The 25,875-nt window shown below is 39.9% G+C and overlaps 1 protein-coding gene and 2 pseudogenes across 20 annotated transcripts in view; all 3 read left to right on the forward strand.

Moving 5' to 3' along the window:
• GREB1L (GREB1 like retinoic acid receptor coactivator) overlaps positions 1–25,875 on the forward strand; it is a 334,722-nt gene that overhangs the window by 64,332 nt on the left and 244,515 nt on the right. The gene's annotated exons all lie outside the window — the stretch shown is intronic.
• Positions 21,063–21,186, forward strand: LOC118147056 (5S ribosomal RNA; annotated as a pseudogene).
• On the forward strand, positions 24,077–24,195 carry LOC118146955 (5S ribosomal RNA; annotated as a pseudogene).

Here is a 25,875-nt window from a genome sequence, read left to right on the forward strand (position 1 = left end):
AGGACTAAAGGATATAAATTAAAGGAAAGTTTTTCCAGATACATGATTGGAATCTAGTAATGGTGGTAAACTTGATACAGGGGTAGACAGGTACTTGATGAGCACAGCGGAATCAAAAGCAGTCTTTTCACCCGTAGGAGGCTTTTCATGTTTCCTTTGTCCTGGGTGGGAAAGGGAGAAGTGTTTGTGCCAGCTTCTGGCACATTGCCTTGTGCCAAATAGACACTAAAGAAGTACTTATGGAATCAAGCTGAATTTTATTAATGGGACTTTCAGAGGAATTACTAATTACAGTGCACACTGTAGGTGGTAATCATAGTTCTTCTTGCTTGAAGTCTCCTGTTCCTCTACAAAGTCAGGTGAGTTTAGGAACAATTTTCATGATGTCAGTATCTTACTTTTTTGAGACAGGGTTTTACTCTGTTGCCCAGGCTGGAGTGCAGTGGCACAATCTCAGCTCACTGAAACCTCTGCCTCCCAGGCTCAAAGGTTCTCCCACCGCAGCCTCCTGAGTAGGTAGGACTACAGGTGCACCCACCATGCCTCGCTGATTTTTGTATTTTTTGTAAAAATGGTGTCTTGCCGTATTGCCCAGGCTGGTCTTGAATTCCTGGGCTCAAGTGATCTGCCCATTGCAGCCTCCCAAAGTACCGGGATTACAGGTATGAGCCACCATGCCTGGCCCTGGTGTCAGTAATCGAGTTCAAATGAGGAGATTGGCCACATCTGAAAACATAGATAGGCTTATGAAGATCTTTGTACAATTTGTTCATTGTTGATAAGTGACAAGAAGGATGTCTGGAACCAGTAAATGATTCCAGTACTAAGGAAGCCTTGCCATACCTCTGGGAGAAAAGGGTTACTTTTCATTAGGTGAGTAATTATAAATCCCAATTATTAATATGTATATTGTAATACCTGAGTACTTTCTGGGGTGAAGATATGATAAACAGAAAACTAGATTGCAAAAGGATTTCAAAATTAGTCTCATACTTATGTCTGTTTTACTGATGGAGAAGAAATTAGACCTCTAGAGATACTTAAATATCCTAAAGCCAGGATTAGAGCATAGACTATTTGATTTCCAATATAATTACCTATTCACAATGGTAAAGGAGGAGGAGATCTTTATTCATTCTGTAGATTTTTAACAATATTCAGGAATGAATGGCCTTTCTTCCAAAAGCTGTTTTATAATTTGCAGATTATGCCCAGTTCTGGGTGTTATTATGTATCCTTAAAGCTATTGAACATGTCTTATGGTTTTATGCAATAAAAGGGCACTACAGGTGTCAAGAACATCATAGAGCTGCTTATATAGTATACAAGATGCACCTTAATGCCTAAGGCAACAAGTGCCTTCTGCCAGTAAGAATGAAAATTAAGGCCTATGCAAAAATTTCATTAAAACAATTAAGACATGAGAGTGAGATGAGGAGATAAACAATTAAGACAACTAACATTTGGAAATGGTTTATTAGTTAAAAAAAAGGATTGTTTAAGCATACTAAAGCATATTGGAACAAATTTTTAACTCATTTAAAAGAATATGTTATTAACACTATTAAGGGCTTTAATAAAAACTCAGTTGTATACACATATTTATATGATTCTTAGCAACAGTTCATTAAAATGTTTATCAACAAATTAGCATATTTGATTTATACTGGGCAGCTCTAGAGATCAGAAATAGGATTAGGATAAAAATTTCACAGAGGAAGATTAAACATATAGCAAGAAGGAACTTGTGGGGTTCGGTGGCTCATGCCTATAATCTTAGCACTTTGGGAGGCCAAAGTGGGCGGATCACGAGGTCAGGAGATCGAGGGACCATCCTGGCCAACATGATGAAACCTCATCTCTACTAAAAATGCAAAAAATTAGCGGGGAGTGGTGACATGCACCTGTAGTTCCAGCTACTGGGGAGGCTGAGGCAAGAGAATTGCTTGAACCTGGGAGGCGGAGGTTGCAGTGAGCCGAGATCATGTCACTGCACTCTAGCCTGGGCAGCAGAGTGAGACTTTATCTCAAAAAAAAAAAAAAAAGGAAAACTTAAAAACATGTTTTACTTTACTATTATTAAAGAGTCTAATAATGAAAATTAGGTTGTCTTTTCTACACTTGTTTCCCAGTCACCCAAATCCCCTAACTGGAGATAACTCCATTTCTAGTACACCCTTCCTGATATATTTTGTGTATGTACAGGAAAACGTATTGAACATATCGTTTGGTACTTTGGAGACTGATGAAAACCTGTGAACTAGTGCTCCTAACAGTATAACATGCTATCTTGTGATGTATCTGAGAAGTGTCACTAAAGTCTTCAACAGAGGCTGGAGGATGGGCTGTGAGGAATGTCACAGGGATTCCCATCCTGGGTGGAAGTGGACATTGATGACATTGAAGGTTCTCCTCCCAAATTCTGTGATATATTTAAGTGCCTATTAGGTGCTAAGCACTGTGGGAACAAAAAAGAAGCACAAGGAACTTTAGTTTTAGCGGGGAAGATAAGATACATGTTCACATGCACACCATCAGAGAAAATGTAAATTCTGTAAGACAAAATTAGTGATATCACAAAGCTATATAAAAATAGTTGTTGAATGACCTGGGTAGATGGTAGTAAGTACTGTGAGTTAAGCAAAGGGTGAGGAAGTCTAAGGAAACTGTTTATGAGGTGGGATTGTACCTAAGCCCTGAAGAATTGAATTCGGATTAACAGCGAAGAGGTAAAGAGAGTAGTTTGTCATCGTTGAACACTAAAAGTGAATAGAAGGATGACAGGTAGACTAGGGTGAAAGTGAAGGAAATAAGAGGTTGGTGGGGAGAAAGGATGTTAAATTAAGACCATGTTATGAAGTCAGTGAAGTATAGGATCTGAAGTGTAGCCTACATAAAAAAAAGGGAATAAAGGGATGGCAGGTAGACTGGGATGAAAGTGAAGGAAATGAGGTTGGTGGGGAGAAAAGATGTTAAATTAAGGCCATGTGATGAAGTCAGTGAAGTCTAGGATCTGAAGTGTAGCCTACATAAAATGAGTAACAAGGGCCCACTGAAAGTTTCTTTTTTTCTTTCATTTTTAGTTAGCACATAATTATTGTACATATTTATGGGATACAGAATATTTCAATACATGTATACAATGTGTAATGGTCAAATCAGGGTAATTAGCATATCTATCACCTCAAACATTTATAATTTTTTTGTATTGTAAACATTTAGAATCCTCTTTTAGCTTTTTGAAAACATGAGTTATAGTTAACCATATTCCCCTTACGGTGTTACAGGACACCAGAACTTACTCCTCCAATCTAGCTGTAATTTTGTATCCAGACCTGCCTCTCCCTATCCTTCCCCTCCCCTCACCCTTTCCTTCCTCTAATAGCTACAATTCTACTCTACTTCTATACACTCAACATTTTTTATTTTTAGTTCCCATATATGAGTGAGAACGTGCAGTATATACCTTTCTGCGCCTGGCTTATTTCACTTAATATAGTGTCCTCCACGCTTATCCATGTTGCCACCAAAGACAGGATTTCATTCTTTTTTCTTTTAATGGCTGAATAATATTCCACTGTTTTTATATACCACATTTTCTTTATCCATTTATATGCTGATGGAAATTTAGGTTGATTCCATATCTTGGCTATTGTGAATAGGGTGCTTCAATAAACATGGGAGTAGGCCGGGCGAGGTGGCTCACGCCTGTAATCCCAGCACTTTGGGAGGCCGAGGCGGGTGGATCATGAGGTCAAGAGATCGAGACCATCCTGGTCAACAAAGTGAAACCCCGCCTCTACTAAAAATGTAAAAAATTAGCTGGGCATGGTGGCGTGTGCCTGTAGTCCCAGCTACTCGGGAGGCTGAGGCAGGAGAATTGCCTGAACCCAGGAGGCGGAGGTTGCGGTGAGCCGAGATCGCGCCATTGCACTCCAGCCTGGGTAATAAGAGCGAAACTCCGTCTCAAAAAAATAAAAATAAAATAAACATGGGAGTGCAGATATCCCTTTATACTGCTTTCCTTTCCTTTGGATATATACCCAGTAATGGGATCGTTGGATTCTATAGTAGTTCTATTTTTTTTTTTGAGACAGAGCCTCACTCTGTCGCCAGGCGCCAAGCTGGAGTGCAGTGGCGCAATCTCAGCTCACTGCAACCTCTGCCTCCCGGGTTCAAGCAATTCTCCTGCCTTGGCCTCCCGAGTAGCTGGGACTACAGGCGCACGCCACCATGCCCAGCTAATTTTTGTATTTTTTTAATAGAGACGGGGTTTCACCATGTTGGCCAGGATGGTCTCAATCTCTTGACCTCGTGATCTGCTCATCTCTGCCTCCCAAAGTGCTGGGATTACAGGCGTGAGCTACAGCGCCTGGCCAGTAGTTCTATTTTTAATTTTTTTTGAGAACCCCCATACTATTTTCCATAATGGCTATATTATGTAATGGTTGCACTAATTTACACCAACAGTATATATGAGTTCCTTTTTCTTTGCTTCCTCACCAGCATGTGTTATTTTTTTTTGTCTTTTTCATAGTAGCCATTCCAACTGAGTAGAGGTGATATCTCATTGTGGTTCTGATTTGCATTTCCCTGGTGATTAGTGATGTTGAGCATTTTTTCCATATACTTGTTGGCTCTATACAACAGTCAACTCAAAGTGGATTAAAGACTTAAACATAAGACCAAAAATTATAAAACTATTAGAAGAAAACAAGGGAAATGCTTTAGAACATTGAGTCTAGGCAACGATTTTATGGCTAAGACTTCAACAGCATGGGCAATAAAACCAAAAATAGGCTGGAAGTGGTGGCTCACGCCTGTAATCCCAACACTTTGGGAGGCCAAGATGGGTGGATCATGAGGTCAGGAGATTGAGACCATTCTGGCCAATATGGCGAAACCTTATCACTGCTAAAAATACAAAAAAATTATCTGGGTGTGGTGGTGTGTGCCTGTAGTCCCAGCTACTGAGGAAGCTGAGGCAGGAGAAGTGCTTGAATCTGGGAGGTGGAGGTTGCAGTGAGCCAAGATCGCACCACTACACTCTAGCCTAGGCAATAGTGCAAGACCCTGTCTCAAAAAAAAAAAAAAAAAGGAACAATGGAACTATATTAAACTAAAAAACTTCAGCAAAGCCAGGGAAAAAATATCAACAGAGTGAAAAGACAACCTATAGTGTGGAAGAAAATATTTGCAAAGTATTTATTCAACAAGGCACTAATGATCAGAATATACAAGGACATCAACAGCAAAAAAAACAAAAACAAATAATCTGGTTAAAAAGTGGGCAAAAGATCTGAATAGGCATTTCTCAAATGGTGACAGACAAATGGCCAACCACCAGACATTTCTTAACAGGATTGTGATGTTGTATTTTAGAATGGCAGCTTTCAGCTATTGCATACATATGGGTGCACATGGACCTGAATATTAGTGTTGGGAATAAAAGAGATAAAGGGGACTCAAAAAATGAAAAGAGATATGTGATTGCTGATTGAATTTTGGAGTCAGAGAAGAGGGATGAGAGACTGATAACTCCAAGTTTTCAAGCCGAGCTGCCTGGGAGAAATATCTTACCATTAACAGTAATAGAAAAGACAGAAGTCAGTTTTTTGGGGATGGAAATGATGAATTTGATTTTAGATTAAGGTTGAGATGATAGACAGACATTCAAATAAAAGTATGTAGTCATTGAAAGTATGTAGTCATTGAAAGAAATTGGATGTGGATGGCAGCATCCCTAATACATACCCAACTACACACTGAGTGCACCATCTCTCCAGAAAAGACAGGCTGTTCTCCTATTTAGCTGAATTCCCATCAGACCCAATTTAACTGGAAGAGTATTATTTACATATGACAAGGTAAAGTCCAATATAGGGAGATGAAAAAATGAGTATACTTTTATTGTTTGACTCAAATATTACATTTCATCTCTATAGGATACATGTTTTTGTTGTACTGTGATTGACATTTGTTTAAATCCTTGCATACTATTTTAGCTGTTTAATTCTGAAAAAGAGTTTTAGGATTGATGTTCTGGTTAAGCTACCCTTCAGTATAACATTGCAGTCTTTGTTGTTATGAACAAATAATAGTTCTTATGTACATTTAAGGAGTGTGAAATTTAGTGAACTTATTTTGAGACGGAATTTTGCTCTTGTTGCCCAAGCTGGAGTGCAATGGCGGATCTCGGCTCACTGCAACCTCTGCCTCCCAGGTTTCAGTGATTTTCCTGCCTCAGCATTCTGAGTAGCTGGGATTACAGGCATGCACCACCACACCTGGCTAATTTTTTTTGTATTTTTAGTAGACACAGGGTTTCCCCATGTTGACCATGCTGGTCTTGAACTCCTGACCAAGTGATTCATCCGCCTCAGCCTCCCAAAGTGCTGGGATTACAGATGTGAGCCATTGCACCTGGCTAGTGAATTTATTTTTATCCTATGGCATATCGTACCTGCCTCTGATTTAGCAGTCTTTTGTTTTTGCAGGTTAAAAAAAGAAAGTTTACTAATGACAATGTAATTTCAATATTGAATGATTGGGTATTTTAGGGAATGACTGATCTATATAATTGCTGAGATCACCATGTGCAGATAAAGGAAGGCGGTGAGCTTTATTTCTTGGTTTCTTACACTTTGGAAAAAGTCTTGATGCTCCCCTCCTTCTTGGTCTGGAGCCTCTTATCAGGGAGGTTGCATGCTTTGGTCTCAGACCTGTGGGCCTCAGCCTGGCCAGTCAGGAGCTTCTTGCAGACTTTGTCTGCCTTCAGCTTTTGGATGTGTTCCATGAGAATCTGCCTTTTTTTTTTTTTGAGATGGAGTTTTGCTCTTGTTTGCCCAGGCTGGAGTGCAATGGCACAATCTCAGTTCACTGCAACCTATACCTCCTGGGTTCAAGCAATTCTCCTGCGTCAGCCTCCCAAGTAGCTGGAATTACAAGTGCCTGCCACCATGCCTGGCTAATTTTTGGATTTTTAGTAGAGATGGGGCTTTGCCATGTTGGCCAGGCTGGTCTTGAACTCCTGACCTCAGGTGATCCACCAGCCTCACCTCCCAGAATGCTGGGATTACTGGCATAAGCTACTGTGCTTGGCCTACTGCTTGTTTTTGCATATGTTTCCCTTCCGGTATGGGATGTGATGCTTGTGGTAGTCTATCCTCTTAGATTCACAGTACCTTCTGAGCAGCCAGTGCAGAATTCTCCTATTCCTCTTACAGGTTACCGGCTTGGGCATTTGAGAATTGCCTGCCTTTCTGGTGGGCCAAGGTGTTGTTCCAATATTGAGACTGGGAATTAACAGTCACGGGCTTGAGGATGATCCGCCTGTCTCTGATCATCTTCCAGGTTGGCCTGCAGGACTTGGTGTTGGCAATTCCACTGATCTCATTGGGGTCCAGCCAGACCTTTTGCTATAGCAGAGGACCCTGGAGGTTAGCTGCTGCTTTTTTTTTGTTTTTTTGAGACGGAGTTTCGCTGTTGTTACCCAGACTGGAGTGCAATGGCACAATCTCGGCTCACTGCAACCTCCGCCCATACTCATGCCTGAGGCCTGAGTGCCTAAAGGAAAGCTGTTTTAGCAATTTTTACACTGAAATGTAATTGTTTGAAACCTATGGAATATCCCAAGTGAGAAATTACTATACCTTAAGGTAAGGAATAAGTTTTGTTTGTCCTGAGGAACTGGTATGCATCCTCTTCTGTGTTGGTAAGAGACTGTTGTGTTCACCCCTTAATTCCTGTTCCCTAGGAAAGTTAGAGCTAAATTTGATGCTGAACTCTACATCTATTGTTTAGTATATTTGATTTCTTTTGGACCTGAACTTTCTTTTCCTATTTTGTTACATGATGCATCTCTCTTCTTAAAAGCCAGGGCACATCTTGTGGGGGAAAACTAAAAGTACACATAAATTTAATATATTATAGCCATCAAACAATTCCCAGAGTCAAGGTTGTGTCTGCTCAGCACATAGAACAATTCTAAGGTCATAGTAAATATGCTAAAAATGTTTTGGAGGCTGGGTGCGGAGGCTCATGCCTATAATCCCAGCACTTTGGGAGGCCTAGGCAGGTGGATCACCTGAGGTTGGGAGTTTGAGACCCACCTGACCAACATGAAGAAACCCCGTCTCTACTAAAAATACAAAATTAGCTGGGTGTGGTGGCACATGCCTGTAATCTCAGCTTCTCAGGAGGCTGAGGCAGGAGAATTGCTTGAACCTGGGAGGCAGAGGTTGTGGTGAGCCAAGATTTTGGTGAGCCTAGGCAACCACAATGAAACTCTGTCTCAAAAAAAAAAAAAAAGTTTTGGAATGAAGTTCGACAAAAGTTCAGAAATTTCAGGAAGACTATTTGAGTAGGAAAACTAGAGATGCTATCTTGAAAGAGGGGGCATTTATGCTTAACTCTGAGAAACAAATAGTGTTTGACAGGCAGAGACAGGCTGATGGGTGATTTAGGGAAGGGAGTTGCATGAGCAGAGATGTAGAGACAGAAAAACATGAGCCTTATTCTTGTTAGGGCAAATAATCATTTTGGAGAATAATGGGGAAGATGGAGGGAGTGGTAGGAAGCCTGGCCGCCTTCACCGTTGGGATTATCATCTGTGGCTATTACTTGGCATTTATCTCTTTCTCATCATGTCTAGAGCCAAGCCCCAGATGCCGTAGGCCCAGTGTGTAAGAGTTCACACTGGGATAGGAGAGGACGAACACCCACTCTTCAAGTGTCCTCTCTCATCCCGCCCTTGACTCTTAGTCATTTACTCTAATCCTTTACTTAAAACAACTAAGCTGCAATGTTGCTTTAACCCTGCCTAAAATCCAAGCAGTCTACAGGCTGTGAGGCAACCTTAATTATTCTTTAGTTTACTCATGAGGAGTCCCTAAACATAAAGTACACTTGCACACATAGGAAGCAAGGACTTTCTCAGTGGGCTATTTCACTACTCGAAGCTGTCTGGTGAAATTTGGAAGTAATAAAAATAAATGCTTATATTTATTCAGCATTGTGTACCAAGCACTCAATTGAGTACATTGTATCTATTGTGTCATTTCATCCTCATCACCATCCTTAGAAGTATATGCGATGGTTATCTCCATCTTAGTAATAAAAAATAGATGGAAGTCTAGTACACTACATTTAAGTTCACACAGTAACCTAAGTGTAGTGTATTAGAACTGGGATTTAAATCCAGGCAGTCTGATTTCAAAGCCTGAGCTCATAGCCAGCACATCATACTAATTTGAAGGAAACACATTAAGAAAGTATGAGAGACACATGTTCTGTATTCAGTAGATGATGACAAATGATTAAGTATGACTGTTAAATTAACAGACCTTTATATTTCACATTTCATGAACCTGAGTGGTTTTGGGCCCATTGAGGTCTTTGTTTTGTATTTTTAATGTTTAAATAAAAATTATCTTTGAATGCCTTTAGATGGGGCATGCATTCGTCTTTCATGTGTGTCTCATATTAGCCCACACATTTATGGCATTAGTGGATGTATAATGTTAATTCAGAATTCATTTATTGACTGGACTTGGTGGCTCATGCCTGTAATCCCAGCACGTTGAGAGGCCAAGGCAGGAGAATATCATGAGACCAGGAGTTTGATACCAGCCCAGGCAACACAGTGAGACTGTCCCTACAAAAAGCTAAAAAAAATAGCCATAGTAGCAGGCACCTGTAGTCCCAGGTACTCGAGAGGCTGAGGGGGAAGGATCCGTTGGGCCCAGGAGTTTGAGACTGCAATGAGCTATAGTCTTGCGACTGTACTCCAGCCTGGATGACAGAGCAAGACCCTGTCTCTTAGGAAAAAAAAAAGGTGGGGGGGCGGCCGGGCATGGTGGCTCATGCCTGTAATCCCAGCACTTTGGGAGGCTGAGGCGAGTGGATCACGAGGTCAGGAGATTGAGACCATCCTGGCTAACATGGTGAAACCCCATCTCTACTAAAAATACAAAAAAAAAATTTAGCCAGGCATAGTGGCATGTGCCTGTAACCTGAGCTACTCAGACAGAGGCTGAGGCAGGAGAATCACTTGAACCAGGGAGGTGGAGGTTACAGTAAGCTGAGATCGCACCACTGCACTATAACCCAGCGACAGAGTGAGATGCTGTCTCAAAAACAAAACAAAACAAACAAAAAGAATACATTTATTATGTTAGTTCAGAATGTAGCACCCCCTCGTGCAGGTTGCTGTTTTGCTGTTTAAGGCAATGAGAGGGGGAAAAAGGGATGATGCCAGCCATACAGATTTCTTTTATCAGGGAAGGAAACCCTTTCCCAGAAATCCCTGCAGTGGACTTTCCATTAGGTTTCTTAGCTAGGACTGGGCTGCATGACTTTCCCATACTACAGGGGAAGCTAGAAGGGTGGGGAACAGAATTCTCATGATGAGCTTAGACCAATCAAAGTCCTTCCTTTAAAGCTGTGCAAATTGGCACCCCAAACAGAACTGGAGTCCTGTTAGCAAAGAAGAGGGAGTAGATATTTCAAAAGGGACTAAGAATATCTGTCATTTATTAATTCTTTAAAATTATGATTTGACTACACACTACCCTCACAATGGAATGATTCACTAGGATAAGCTAACTGCTGTAACAAACATCCTTAAAATTCCAGTGGCTTAATTACTTGCTCATGCTGTTGTCTGACATGGTGAGGCACTTCTTGCCATCATTTAGGGATCCAGGTCCTTTCATCTTGTTACACTACTGTCTTCCAATTCTGGACTCCCAAGATTGCTGTGGCAGGAAGAGAGCATATAGGGAAGGCAAACAACTCTTAACTGTCTTGGCCATCACATCAGGCACGTTCCATCTCAGAGCTAGGAAATGTTTAGCTGTCTCTCCAGGGAGAGGAAGTGGGTTTGGTAAGCATCTAGCCAGTCTCTGCCACATTGCAGTTGAGTGAAATCTAGTTGTCACTGAAGACAGTTGACAAGATGGATAAAGGTATTTTTTACAAATGTAAAAAATGACTTTCATAAGAAATTATAAGTGGGACATACAATTTTTTGATATTTCTTAACAGTATTTCACCTACTTTTCCTCTTTATTGACAGTTAAAATATGAGACAGCCTCAAGCATGTATATCTAAAAAACCTTCCTTGACCTTTCCAGACAATAAGCAGCTCACTGTATTTACTTCTGTGCTGGGCTACTCCTTAGCTGTAATAACTCATTGGCATGCATCTCACTTAGTTCAAAATTCATAGGGTGAAGACTATGCACAGTTCATCTTTTAATTATCAGGGCTTACTGTCAAGAAGATAATAAAAAAAGATATAATTGAATTAATGTCTAAATGGATAAATGCCGAAATGAATGTATTGACAATAGTAAAACTTCAGACTAAAAGGAGAAAAAGCTAGTTTTAAATCATGATAATTTTTATTTACATAATTTTTATAAAAATAATGTTTTTCTCTGGCAGGCCATGCATGGTGACTCACACCTGTAATCCCAACACTTTGGGAGGCTGAGTGGGTGGATCACCTGAGGTCAGCCTGAATAACATGGCAAAACCCCATCTCTGTTAAAAATACAAAAATTAACTGTGTGTGGTAGCAGGTGCCTGTAATCCCAGCTACTCAGGAGGCTGAGACAGGGAGAATTGCCTGAACCTGGGAGGTGGAGGTTACAGTGAGCTGAGATCATGTCACTGCACTCCAACCTGGACAACAGAATGAGACTCCATCTCAAAAAAAAAAAAAAGTTTTTCTTTGTAGCATAAATGATAATTTGAACTAGCCGCTCACAAATAATTAACATACATAGTAATATTTGGTCCATCTAGTTCTATTCATTTGATTATGAGGTGAAGATCTTAAATTGTTTTCATAAATATATTAAATATGCTCTTCAGTTTGAGTGGTCTTGTATTTCACATCCATGGAGAATAAATGAGATTTTTATATCATTAGTAATAGTTGTCATACTTAACTATTTTAATCTTCTATTCATTAATTCAACCAGCATTCAATGAGTTCCTATGCAAACAGCAGATACTAATAAACACACTAGTCTGTAATTATATAATTAAAGATTTTATTAGTTGGGACGAAGGCTAGGAAAGGTTAGACTAACTGGGAGTTCATAATTTGTCTTGGAGATTTAAGAAAGTTTTTGAAGTTTTGAACTCTCTGTGTTGAGATGAAGAGGAAGGATGAGACAAAGCCCTATGGAGAGTTTGGGAGACAGCACTTCAGAATGTTTGAAGGTGCTGAGAAGTACTTGACACATGGAAGGAACTGAGAAAGAAGGCCAGGGCCATCAGCTGGAGGGGCAGGACAGTGGAGACATAGGCATGGGCCTCCCAGACCATGGTGAGGCTACTGGACCTTTACTTTAAAGCATTCGTGCATGTGATTAAAAAAAAAATGAAAAGAAAAAACTTTATGTTTTAGATGACAATGTGTAATAAACCTTTTAGCCATCATAAAATATTTTGGAATAAGATATGTAAATACTTAGTCCATTTTGGTTGCTATAATAAAAAACCATAAACTGGATGGCTTATAAACAACAAACATTTATTTCTTGAAATTCTAAAGGCTTGGAAGTCCAAGGCACCAACAGATTCAGTGTCTGGGAAGGGCCCATTTCTTGATTCATAGATGATGCCTTCCAGCTGTATCCTCACATGGTGGAGGGGCACTGGAGCTCTCTAGGGTCTCTTTTATAAGGTCAGTAATTTCATTCATGAGGGATATAACCTTATGACCCAATTACCTCCCAAAAACCTAACTCCTAAAACCATCACCTTGAGGGTTAGGATTTCAAAATATGAATTTTGGAGTGACACACACATTTAGATCATCGCAAATACAGAGTGTGTGTATACACACACACACACAATAAACACAGTTTTTATTTTTGTATTTTGGGACTGGGCTTCATTCACTCTGTTGCCTAGGCTGGAGTCCAGAGGCACGATCACGGCTCACTGCAGCTTCCACCTCCTGGGCTTAAGCAATTCTCCCACCTCAGCCTCCTGAGTAGCTGGGACCACAGACATGTACCACCATGCCCAGCTAATTTATTTAGTTTCTGAATAAAATTAACCAGCCAGGCACAATGACACATGCCTGTAATCCTAGCACATTGGAAGGCTGAGGTGAGCAGATCACTTGAGCTCAGGAGTTTGAGACCAGCCTGAGCAACGTGGTGAAACCCTGTTTCTACAAAAAACCTAGGCGAGCCTGGTAGAGTGTACCTATAGTCCCACCTACTTGGGAGGCTGATGTGGGAGGATCACTTAAGCTCAGGAATTCAAGGCTGCAGCGAACTATGACTTCACTACTGTACTCTAGCCTGGGCAACAGAGCAAGACCCCATCTCCAAAAATAAATAAACAATTAAAAAATTTAAAATACCACACTTGTAACAACAATGAAAAAAATACTGGTTACATTTCATAAATGGAAGAAAAGAAACTAAACTAGGTTGAGATAAATGTAGGAGATAGATTTAAATAAGTTAGGGGAAAATACTTTTTTATTTTATTATTTATTTTTTACAAGGGAAAATACTTTTGTTAACAAGTGTGGTATTTTAAAATTTTTAATATTTTTTTTTTTTTTTTTTTTTTTTTTTTTTGAGACGGAGTTTCCCTCTTGTTACCCAGTCTGGAGTGCAATGGCGCCATCTCGGCTCACCGCAGTCTCCGCCTCCTGGGTTCAGGCAATTCTCCTGCCTCAGCCTCCTGAGCAGCTGGGATTACAGGCACGTGCCACCATGCCCAGCTAATTTTTTGTAATTTTAGTAGAGACGGGGTTTCACCATGTTGACCAAGATGGTCTCGATCTGTTGACCTCGTGATCCACCCGCCTCGGCCTCCCAAAGTGCTGGGATTACAGGCTTGAGCCACCGCGCCCGGCCAAAATTTTTAATATTTTTTTTTAGAGATAAGTCTTCTTTTGCCCATGCTGAAGTGCAGTACAGTAGCAGTATATATAATAAACAAAAAGCCTGGTCAGCATCATGAAACCCTGTCTCTACTAAAAATGCAAAATTAGCCAGGTGTGGTGGTGCACAATCTGTAATCCCAGCTACTTGGGAGGCTGAGGCAGGAGAATCACTTGAACCCAGGAGGCAGAGTTTGCAGTAAGCCGAGATCTTACCACTGCACTTTAACCTGGGCGACCGACCAAGATTCTGTCTCAAACAAATAAAATAAAATAAACAAAGTGTTAATATTCTCTGCATATAAAATGTTCTTACAATCATTTTTAAACAATTACCTCAAAATAAAGGAATCTAGGGCAGAAGTTGATAAACTCATCCTAGATCAAATCCAGTCCATATCTTATTTTGAAAATAAAGTTTTATTGAAACATGATCATGTTTGTTCATTTGCATTTGTCTGTGGTTGCATTTGAGCTTCAGTGACGGAGTTGAATGTGACATCAAAACCGGCAATTTTTAGTATCAGTTTTCTGATCTCTTATATCAAGGAAAATCCACTTTTGGTGACCTTGGAAGACAATATAGAATCCCTTCTCTTTGGAATGGCTTTTGGTGTTCCTGTTTAGCTTCAGGAGACTGGACCAGTTGGGCTCTTGAGGTTCCTTACTCATCCTCATCCTGTTTTATCTTGAACTTGTCTTGAGTCAGGTTATTACATGGGAATACCTACATAAGACCTTTCCTCTCTTATGCATTTATTCTTGTTGGGTCAGTCCTCAATTGACCTATTTTTCTGCCCTGACCTTCTTCTGCAACATCACCTCTTCCATGGTAAACCAGTCCTGGGGACCTCAGTGTTTTTAAGGCACATTCTCTGACCTTCATCAATAACTAACTCTCCAACCATATATTCTTCTTTGCTCTTGCACCCAGGTTGTTGACTTTTATTGAAGAGAAATTCACACAGCCTGGGAAATAGGTGGTACAGCTACATTCACGGTCTCTCCCCTGGGCTGGGAACCCTGCCCTGAAATCTTAACATGATTCCAAGTCAGCTCCTCTCCAGTTACCTCTAAAGAGTGGCCAGCCTGACCTTTCTTCTCTATAACATCAGCATGCCTGTTCCACCATCCCTTTGTAGCTCTCTGTAAATGATCTTGCCTTATACTGTACAGGGAAAACGGAGGCCTTCATGTAATAAGTACTGGATCTTAACCTCATCTCCTTCCATGAGGAATCCACTTGTGGCACCTTTCTTCTGCTTTATTGTAAACATTTTGCCTCTAAAATGTTTTCTTTAGCTTATAAATTAGTTCATTTCTAGTCTTTCTATAAAAAAAAAAGAAGAAAGGAAGAGGCTGGGCACTGTGGCTCATGCCTGTATTCCCAGCACTGTAATCCCAGCACTGAAATCCCAGAACTTTTGGAGAGGCGGGTGGATCACGAGGTCAAGAGGTGGAGACCATCCTGGCCAACATGGTGAAACCCTGCCTCTGCTAAAAAAAAAAAAAAATGCAAAAAGTTAGCCAGGCGTGGTGGCACGCGCTTGTGGTCCCAGCTACTTGGGAGGCTGAGGCGGACGAATCACTTGAACCCAGGAGGCGGAGGTTGCAGTGAGCTGAGATTGCGCCACTGCACTCCAGCCTGGTGACAGAGCAAGACTCCATCTCAAAAAAAAAAAAAAAGAAAGAAAGAAAGGGAAGAAGGCAGGAAAGAAGGAAGAGAGAGGGAGATGAGGTGGGGAGAAAGAAGGAAAGAAAGAAAAGGAAGAAAGGAAGCTTTTTTTGATATTTCTTTGGACCCTACATTTCTCACCAGTTGTCCTACACACATCTCTTTCTCTTTACAGTGCAGCCTTTTGAATACAGGCGTTTCACTTGTCATCAGTTCCTCACTATGTCATAAGATTTAGCCTCCTGTGAGCCTCGTGCAGGTGCCCTGCCAACTTGCCATGCTAGGGGTACCTTTTCATCCTTGTCTTCTTGGATTTTTTGGCGCTTATGATAGAGTTGGCTTTTGCCTCATTCTTAAAATGTGCTTCATTTTCTTTTTTTTTTTGAACGGGATTTCACTATGTTGGCCAGGGTGGTCTCAAACTCCTGACCTAGTGATCCATCTACCTCAGCCTCCCAAAGTGCTGGGATTGCAGGCATGAGCCACTGTGCCCGACCTAATGTGCTTCATTTTCTTTGTTGATACTGTTTTCTTTTAGTTTCCCACTTTTGTTTTTCCTCAGATGCTTTGCATGCTCTTACTCATTTTCCTGCCCTTTAAGTAGAATTTCATCCTTAGACTCCTTTTCTCGCCTTCTTCCTAGGCAATCCCATGACTTCTGTACTAATGATCTGTAAATCTCCACTCCTAACTTAGGCCTTTGTGTAGACTCCTCCGTCAAGTGCCGACTAGGAGATCCTATGCCTACATGTCCTAATGTGATCTCAAACAACATAATCAAAACTCAACTCCCTGTCACCCCTGTCATGCTATCCACACCATGCCATGCTGCACCCTGTCATACTGCATGAGCCACCAGACTGTAATGCTCTGTGACTTTTTTGTCTGCCCAATTCTATTTTGACCTTCTTGAAGACAGGAATCTCACTTTTCATTTCTGTATCTTCAGTGTCCAGTACGTTGAGTTTGCTCAATGAATGTGTGAAAGAATGGAAGTAAGGAAGAAGAGTGAAAGCAAGAAAGTGCCAAAAATGTTCTCATTACTCTAGGGCCTATTGATAAAACACAGCAGAAACCCATGAGGTCTGTTGAAATGGGTATAGCCATGACAAATGACTTTTTATTTAGTGTTGAAGACATTTATTTAGGCTCATAGATTGTAGAATATTAAAGTTAGAACTGCATCCTCCTCAAAACATGAAGTTTAGTAGTAAACATTGAGAATTTTACATTTAACATTTCGTGCACTTTTGCTTAGCACCTGAATTTTTGATATTTGGTGGTATTGAGAGCACTCAGTAAAGTGTTCTGGGTGTAAAATGTTCTGGTATCAACCGTTCTCAATACCTTGAGGTCAGAATACTAGTCCTTGAGCAATTTATAGCACCAACAAAAAATATGCAACAAAGAAAACACCAGTCCTGGTAGATATGTAGAAAAATTACAGTTTTCAGAGTCCAGGTTTGAATTAATAAAGTAGCAATCAGAAATCATAAGGAAAAGATACATATGCCAAACTAAGTGCAGAAACCAATTGATTATCTGTTTTTAAAATTCAGATTGTCTTAATGTCAATAATGTTTCATTTAAAAAAGCTCAAGACTTCTGGAAATTTTAAACTAATTAACATTAGAATAGCCTAATAGTTACATTAAAATAGCAATAATTCCTATATAACTGAACGCATGTCCTATAAAGTAGTGTTATTTACAGCTAACTCCATGTTTCTGTAATTTTCCTGACAAATATTGTAAAAATAAGCATTCAGTAGGGTGAAAATAATCATTAAGACATTACCAAATCAAATACTTATATTAAAATCATTCTATGGCTGGGCGTGGTGACTCACGCCTGTAATCCCAGCACTTTGGGAGGCCAAGGCAGGCAGAACACGAGGTCAGGAGATCAAGACCATCCTGGCCAACATGGTGAAACCCCGTCTCTACTAAAAATACAAAAATTAGCTGGGCATGGTGGCATGTGCCTGAAATCCCAGCTACTCAGGAGGCTGAGGCACGAGAATCGCTTGAACCCAGGAGGTAGAGGTTGCAGTGAGCTGAGATCGCACCACTGCACTCCAGCCTGGTGACGGAGCGAGACTCCATCTCAAAAAAAAAAAATTATAAAAATGCAGTTTGTCTCATCATTTCAAATCCCTTCCTTGTTTAAAGAAAAGATTATATTTTAGAAAATTTGAGAAACAGGAAAAGGGTGTCTCTAATCCCACCAACTTCATATAGCTTTTTGCAGAAATGTTTATTTTCATAATTATAATTATATATGTAATTTTGTATTCTTTTAAAGTTAGTATTACTCTCATGAAGTTTTTCTATGTTACTGAATAGTTATGATTATAATTTCTTATAGCAGCCTAATTCCATTTAATTATATGCCTACATTTCTTTATCATTTACTGGATACTTTAAATGAGATCCAATTTTTTACTTTACTTATGGATCTTTTCCCAGCATACTTTGTACTTTTTCCTTAGGGCAGATTTCTGAAAGTAAAATAGTTCGGTTGAGAGTTATATTTTTAGATACATAATATCTTAATAATTTTCCAAAAGATTCTTCCAATTTTTAATTCTCCCAGAATGTAAAAGTACCAATCTCTGCCAGGCATGGTGGATCATGCCTGTAATCCTAGCACTTCGGGAGGCCGAGGTGGGTGGATCACCTGAGGTCGGGAGTTCAAGAGCAGCCTGGCCATCATGGTGAAACCCCATCTTTAATAAAATAAAATAAAGTACCAATCTCACTGCAAATTTAGCAGGTTTTAAATTTTTTTGGTCAAGAAGTGGGCTCTTGCTGTGTTCATTTTAAGAGGTGAGGTCTTGCTGTGTTGCCCAGGCTGGAGTGCAGTGGTTATCCACAGGCACGATCATCACACCCCATACAAACTCCTGGTCTCAAGCAATCCTTCCACCTGAGCCTTGAGAGTAGCTGGCACTACAGGTGCATGCCACCTGTGGCTGGCCTGATTTAGCAGGTTTTTAAAAAACAGTACTTTATTGGTTTTTTTGTTTTGTTTTTAGTTTGTAGACTCTATTTTAGAGCGCTGTTAGGTTTACAGAAAAATGTAGCCAGAAGTACAGAGGCTCCCATATATATCCTTTTGAACCCCTCTTCCAGTTTCCCCTATTATTAGTATTTTGCATTACTGTAGTACTTTTGTTACAATTGATGAATGAATATTTGCACATTATTATTAACTAAAGTGCATTGTTTATATTAGGGTTCACTCTGTTGTACATTGTATAGGTTTTGACAAATACATAGTTTCATCTATTAATATTATCATGTGCTGAGTAGTTTGATTGCATTCTACCATTGTGCTAAAAATCCTTTGTGCTCCACCAATTCATTCCTTTCTCGCTGTAAGTCCTGGACAACCTCAGGTCTTCTTACTGTCACTCTAGGCTTGCTTGTTCCAGAATGTCATATTGTTGGAATCACATAGTAGGTAGGCTTTTCAGATTGGCTTCCTTCACTCAGCAATATGCATTTAAGGTTCTACCATGTCTTTTTGTGGCTTAATATCTCCTTTCTTTTATTTACTGATAATATTCCATGGTGTGGATGTACCACAGTTTACCTATTCACCTATTGAAGGACATCTTGGTTGCCTCTAGTTTGGGCAATTATAAATAAAGCTGTTAAAAACACTTGCGTGCAGGTTTGTTTGTATAGATATAAGATTTCAACTTATGGGTAAAGTATATGTATTTATATCTACTTGTTGTTGCTTAATACATGTATTATCTTCTCTTCCATCTCGAAATAAGTGTTTAAACACTTTTTTTTTTTCTCCCTTCAGTCTGTTTTCTCCAGGTTACTTTTTGTTTGCTTGTTTTGGTCTCTATTTTCTATGTCTGAGATGTTTCTCGGTTGTCTAATAATTCTGATTACCTGCTCTTATTTAAGAGCAGTGCCCTATAAAGCTTATAAGAAGCTGTAATGCCATGGTGTCTCACCACCTACGGGCCATTTCACTAAAAATGCCTACTGTCAGTATGTTAAGCATTTCCCCTTGGACTGGTTAGATTCTACAGAGAAAAGCCTATCCTCCTGTCATGATGGTGTAGGACTAGTTGCTATCTTTCTGGGAGCTGAGTTGGAAAAGAGGTCTGGAGGTGGGTGGACTCAGCTTTAAGTATATACAGTGTTCACCTAATCCCCCTTTTTGCATAATGGCACCTCCGCCCTCAATGTTGCCTGTTCTGCTTTCTGTAGAATAGGGGAGGTATAGTTGCCTGCTTGGAAGTGAAGAAGGTATCTGGGGATTGAATTGATTTTTTTGAAAGAGAATTTCAGTTAATTCTCCTGGTTTTAACCTCACCTTTGTCTCTATACCTTGAACCTAACCTGGTGTGGTTCCAGGTATGGAGACAAAGTTGAGGAGATGGTGTGGTTTATTGTGTAAAACTAGTTGTTTAAGCTTCCCTCATTGCTGAGTTGAGATTCAGTTTCTCATTTCTCCGAGGTCAATTATTGCCTGTCCACCTACTTTCAAGTTTATAAATGTTGCTGCTGTTTCATTTACTTCTGTCCTCTTTTATCCTTCTGAAAACCTCTTTAGTATACTTTTAGTTGGCTTTTGGTAGTAAGAGAAAATACCTGAATTTGTACAATCTGCCATATGTATGTGGAATACTCATGTATTTTTTATTAAAGGGAAAGTTTTAAAAACTGTAGGTAATAGAAGCTAATTGGCTAAAAACTTCAGAAAAATATTTTTTAAAAATTTAATTTATTAATATTTTCTGTACACAGACCCTTGCATCAAATTTTGGTACATGTCCATTCTGACTTTTCTGTATGAATACATAATGTCATTTATTTTCATTTTTGTGTGTCTCAAAAATACAATTTTGTATGTATATAGAGAAAGCAGGTGAGAATTGCCTACAAACAGGCATGAGGAATATTTTTGAGGTGATGTCTTCAAACTGGATTGTGGTAATGGTTGTGTAACTCTACAAATTTGTGGAAAACTTTTTGAAATACATACCTACGATGGGTGTGTTTTATGGTATGTAAGTTATAATTAAATAAAGTAGTTTCAGAAATTTTCCACCAACTAGCCAAAGAAAACTCAAATCATTATATCGTACCATATATATTATAAATATTCACTTTAAAATTTATTGTGTGGCCAGTTACAGCAGCTCATGCCTGTAATCTCAGCACTTTGGGAGGCCCAGGCAGGAGGATCACTTGAGCCCAGGAGTTTGAGACCAGCGTGAGTGACTTAGTGACACCCCACTTTTACAAAAAATTAACAAGAAAAAAAAAAGCCTGCAGTGGTGGCATGTGCCTGTAGTCCCAGCAATTCAGGAGGCTGAGTCAGGAGGATCCTTTGAGCCCAGGAGTTCAAGGCAGCAGTGAGCTATGATTGAGCCACTGCACTTCAGCTTGGGCAACAGAGCAAGACCTCATCATCTCTTAAAAAAAAAAATTTATGTATACAGCCATACCATCCTGAATGCGCCCGATCTAATCTCATCTCATCTCAGAAGCTAAGTAGGGTTGGGCCTGGTTAGTACTTGGCTGGGAGACCACCTGGGAATACTGGGTGCCGTAGGCTTTGTTAAAAAAATTTTTTTCTTTCTTTCTTCTTAATTGCATTTTAGGTTTTGGGGTACATGTGAAGAACCTGCAAGATAGTTGCATAGGTACACATGTGGCAGTGTGATTTGCTGCCTTCCTCCCCTTCATCTATATCTGGCATTTCTCCCCATGCTATCTCTCCCCAACTCCCCACCCGCCGCTGTCCCTCCCCTATTCCCCCCAACAGACCCCAGTGTGTAGTGCTCCCCTCCCTGTGTCCATGTGTTCTCATTGTTCAACACCTGCCTATGAGTGAGAACATGTGGTATTTCATTTTCCGTTCTTGTGTCAGTTTGCTGAGAATGATGTTCTCCAGAGTCATCCATGTCCCTACAAAGGACAAGAACTCATAGTTTTTGTTGGCTGCATAATATTCCATGGTGTATATGTGCCACATTTTTCCTGTCCAGTCTGTCATCGATGGGCATTTGGGTTGATTCAGGTCTTTGCTATTGTAAACAGTGCTGCAATGAACATTCGTGTGCATGTGTCCTTATAGTAGAATGATTTATAGTCCTTTGGATATATACGCAGTAATGGGATTGCTGGGTCAAATGGAATTTCTATTTCTAGGTCCTTGAGGAATCGCCACACTGTCTTCCACAATGGTTGAACTAATTTACACTCCCACCAACAGTGTAAAAGTGTTCCTATTTCTCCACATCCTCTCCAGCATCTGTTGTCTCCAGATTTTTTAATGATCGCCATTCTAACTGGTGTGAGGGTATCTCAATGTAGTTTTGATTTGCTTTTCTCAAATGACCACTGATGATGAGCATTTTTTCATATGTTTGTTGGCCTCCTGTATGTCTTCTTTTGTAAAGTGTCTGTTCATATCCTTTGCCACTTTTGAATGGGCTTGTTTTTTTCTTGTAAATCTGTTTGAGTTCTTTGTAAATTCTGGATATCAGCCCTTTGTCAGATGGGTAAACTGCAAAGATTTTTTCCCATTCTGTTGGTTGCTGATTCACTCTAATGACTGTTTCTTTTGCTGTGCAGAAGCTGTGGACTTTGATTAGGTCCCATTGGTCTATTTTGGCTTTTGTTGCCAATGCTTTTTGTGTTCTGGTCATGAGGTCCTTGCCTACTCCTATGTCCTGAATGGTTTTGCTTAGATTTTCTTCTAGGGTTTTTATGGTGTTAGGTCTTATGTTTAAGTCTTTTTTTTTTTTTTTTTTTTTAATTTTTTATTGGATTATAGGTTTTGGGGTACATGAGCAGAGCATGCAATACAGTTGCGTAGGTACACACATGGCAGTGTGCTTTGCTTTTCTTCTCCCCTTTACCCACATTTGGCATTTCTCCCCAGGCTATCCCTCCCCACCTCCCCCTCCCACTGGCCCTCCCCTTTTCCCCCCAATAGACCCCAGTGTTTAGTACTCCCCTTTCTGTGTCCATGTGTTCTCATTTTTCATCACCCACCTATGAGTGAGAATATGCGGTGTTTCATTTTCTGTTCTTGTGTCAGTTTGCTGAGGATGATGTTTTCCAGATTCATCCATGTCCCTACAAACGACACGAACTCATCATTTCTGATTGCTGCATAATATTCCATGGTGTATATGTGCCACATTTTTCCAATCCAGTCTATTATCAATGGGCATTTGGGTTGATTCCAGGTCTTTGCTATTGTAAACAGTGCTGCAATGAACATTCGTGTACATGTGTCCTTATAGTAGAACGATTTATAGTCTTTTGGATATATACCCAGTAATGGGATTGCTGGGTCAAATGGAATTTCTATTTCTAAGGCCTTGAGGAATCGCCACACTGTCTTCCACAATGGTTGAACTAATTTACACTCCCACCAACAGTGTAAAAGTGTTCCTTTTTCTCCACATCCTCTCCAGCATCTGTTGTCTCCAGATTTTTTAATGATCGCCATTCTAACTGGCGTGAGATGGTATCTCAATGTGGTTTTGATTTGCATCTCTCTGATGACCAGTGACGATGAGCATTTTTTCATATGATTGTTGGCCTCATATATGTCTTCTTTCGTAAAGTGTCTGTTCATATCCTTTGCCCACTTTTGAATGGGCTTGTTTGTTTTTTTCCTGTAAATCTGCTTGAGTTGTTTGTAAATTCTGGATATCAGCCCTTTGTCAGATGGGTAGACTGCGAAAATTTTTTCCCATTCTGTTGGTTGCCGATCCACTCTAGTGACTGTTTCTTTTGCTGTGCAGAAGCTGTGGAGTTTCATTAGGTCCCATTTGTCTATTTTGGCTTTTGTTGCCAATGCTTTTGGTGTTTTGTTCATGAAGTCCTTGCCTACTCCTATGTCCTGGATAGTTTTGCCTAGATTTCCTTCTAGGGTTTTTATGGTGCCAGGTCTTATGTTTAAGTCTTTAATCCATCTGGAGTTAATTTTAGTGTAAGGTGTCAGGAAGGGGTCCAGTTTCTGCTTTCTGCACATAGCCAGTTTTCCCAGCACCATTTATTAAACAGGGAATCCTTTCCCCATTGCTTGTTTTTGTCAGGTTTATCAAAGATCATATGGTTGTAGATATGTTGTGTTGCCTCCGATGCCTCTGTTCTGTTCCATTGGTCTATATCTCTGTTTTGGTACCAGTACCATGCTGTTTTGATTACTGTAGCCTTGTAGTATAGTTTGAAGTCTGGTAGTGTGATGCCTCCCACTGTGTTCTTTTTACTTAGAATTGACTTGGCTATGCAGGCTCTCTTTTGGTTCCATATGAAGTTTAAGGTGGTTTTTTCCAGTTCTGTGAAGAAGGTCATTGGTAGCTTGATGGGGATAGCATTGAATCTGTAAATTACTTTGGACAGTATGGCCATTTTCACGATATTGATTCTTCCTAACCATGAACATGGACTGTTTCTCCATCTGTTTGTGTCCTAAAAAATTTTATGTATACAGCCATACCATCCTGAACGTGCCTGATCTCATCTCATCTCAGAAGCTAAGTAGGGTTGGGCCTGGTTAGTACTTGGCTGGGAGACCACCTGGGAATACTGGGTGCTGTAGGCTTTGTTAAAAAAATTTTTTAAATTAAAAAAATAAATACCAAAAAAATTATGATTCATACCATTCATGTTGACAAATTAAATTTAGGTCTATAGAAATGGTGTTTAATTAACACACTGTTTTTCTCCCCAACTCTTTTCCCCTAATTTTACAAAATATATGAAACTACTTTCATAATACATTTTTGCTTACCTCTTTTCATTCTTGTTTATATGCTTACATGTTGATGTATAGTTATAATTATTGTATAAAATTTAACATTGTGATTATAAAACAGTATCCTAACCATTTTCCATATGCTACATAGTAATTATTGACAGTTATTGGGTTGTTGCAAAAGTAATTGTGGTTTTTGCCATTACTTTTAATGGCAACCTAATACATAGTACTTTATAAGGTACATGTATTATATATTATTACCTATTTTTCTCTTCTTTTCTTTTTTTTTTTTTTTGAGACAAAGTCTTAGTCTCTTGCCCAGGTTGGAGTGCAGTGGCGCCATCTCGGGTCACTGCAACCTCCACCTCCTGGGTTTAAATGATTCTTCTGCCTCAGCCTCCCGAGTAGCTGGAACTACAGGCATGTGCCACCACACCCAGCTAATTTTTGTATTTTTAATAGAGACGGTGTTTCACCTTAATGGCCAAGCTGGTCTCGAACTCCTGACCTTGTGATCTGTTCGCCTTCGCTGGGATTACAGGCATCCCACCGCGCCTGGCCTTTTTTTTTTTTTGAGACAGAGTCTTGCTCTGCCAGAGTAGAGTGCAGTGGTGGGATCTCGGTTCACTGCAGCCTCCACCTCCTGGGCTCAAGTGATTCTGCCTCAGCCTTCTGGGTACCTGGGACTACAGACAATGCACCACCACACCCCGCTAATTTTTGTATTTTTAGTAGAGATTGGGTTTCACCATGTTGGCCAGTACGGTCTTGATCTCTTGACCTTGTGATCCACCTGCCTCAGTCTTCCAAAGGGCTGGGATGTCAGGCATAAGCCACCAGTCCCAACCTAATTACCTATTTTTCTATGAACATTTTTCAAAATTTCTACTGCCAAAAGTGATGTAATGCATAATTTTATGCATTTAGTCTTTTCCTCTTTTTTGGATCTTTTACTTAAAATAAATTCCTAGAAAGTCTCCACTGCTCTTAAAGTTAAACATGAATAACTTCAGAGCAAAACAAACTGGCTTTGACCTAATTCCATTTTAATGTACCTCAGAAATTCCATGCATAGGGAACCTATCAGTTATTTGTTGCTAATATCTGTTAAGTTGTTGTACATTATGGCTTCTGATATTTTGCTGAACATAGTTTTTATCAGATATAGTGATTCAGAGGAGTGAAGAAAGGCAGGAATTTTGTAGAAAAAAAAATCCTAGATATTATTTTGCTGAAAGGCAGCAGCAACATCACAGTGCTTTTGCTTTACTTAAAATTCCCAAATGGAGAGGTGACGAACCCACTTTAGGTTGGGATGCCTGAGGTTTCTAATGCCTGTTTATCCTAAATAATTGTCTGTGTTGAGGTATCTCATCACTGATTTGCAGCTATGCTTTACTGGATACAAGCTGAGAGGCTTTCTTTTAATCCAAAAACAAAGTCTGAAAAGTTTTCATTTAACATTAATAGATCACTACTTGGCCAAGTAGGGAAGTGACTGGGCATTCTGGAGAAGGCTCTGGA

This window comes from Callithrix jacchus, chromosome 13 (genome assembly GCF_049354715.1).
Source record: "Callithrix jacchus isolate 240 chromosome 13, calJac240_pri, whole genome shotgun sequence".
Classification (NCBI taxonomy): domain Eukaryota; kingdom Metazoa; phylum Chordata; class Mammalia; order Primates; family Cebidae; genus Callithrix; species Callithrix jacchus.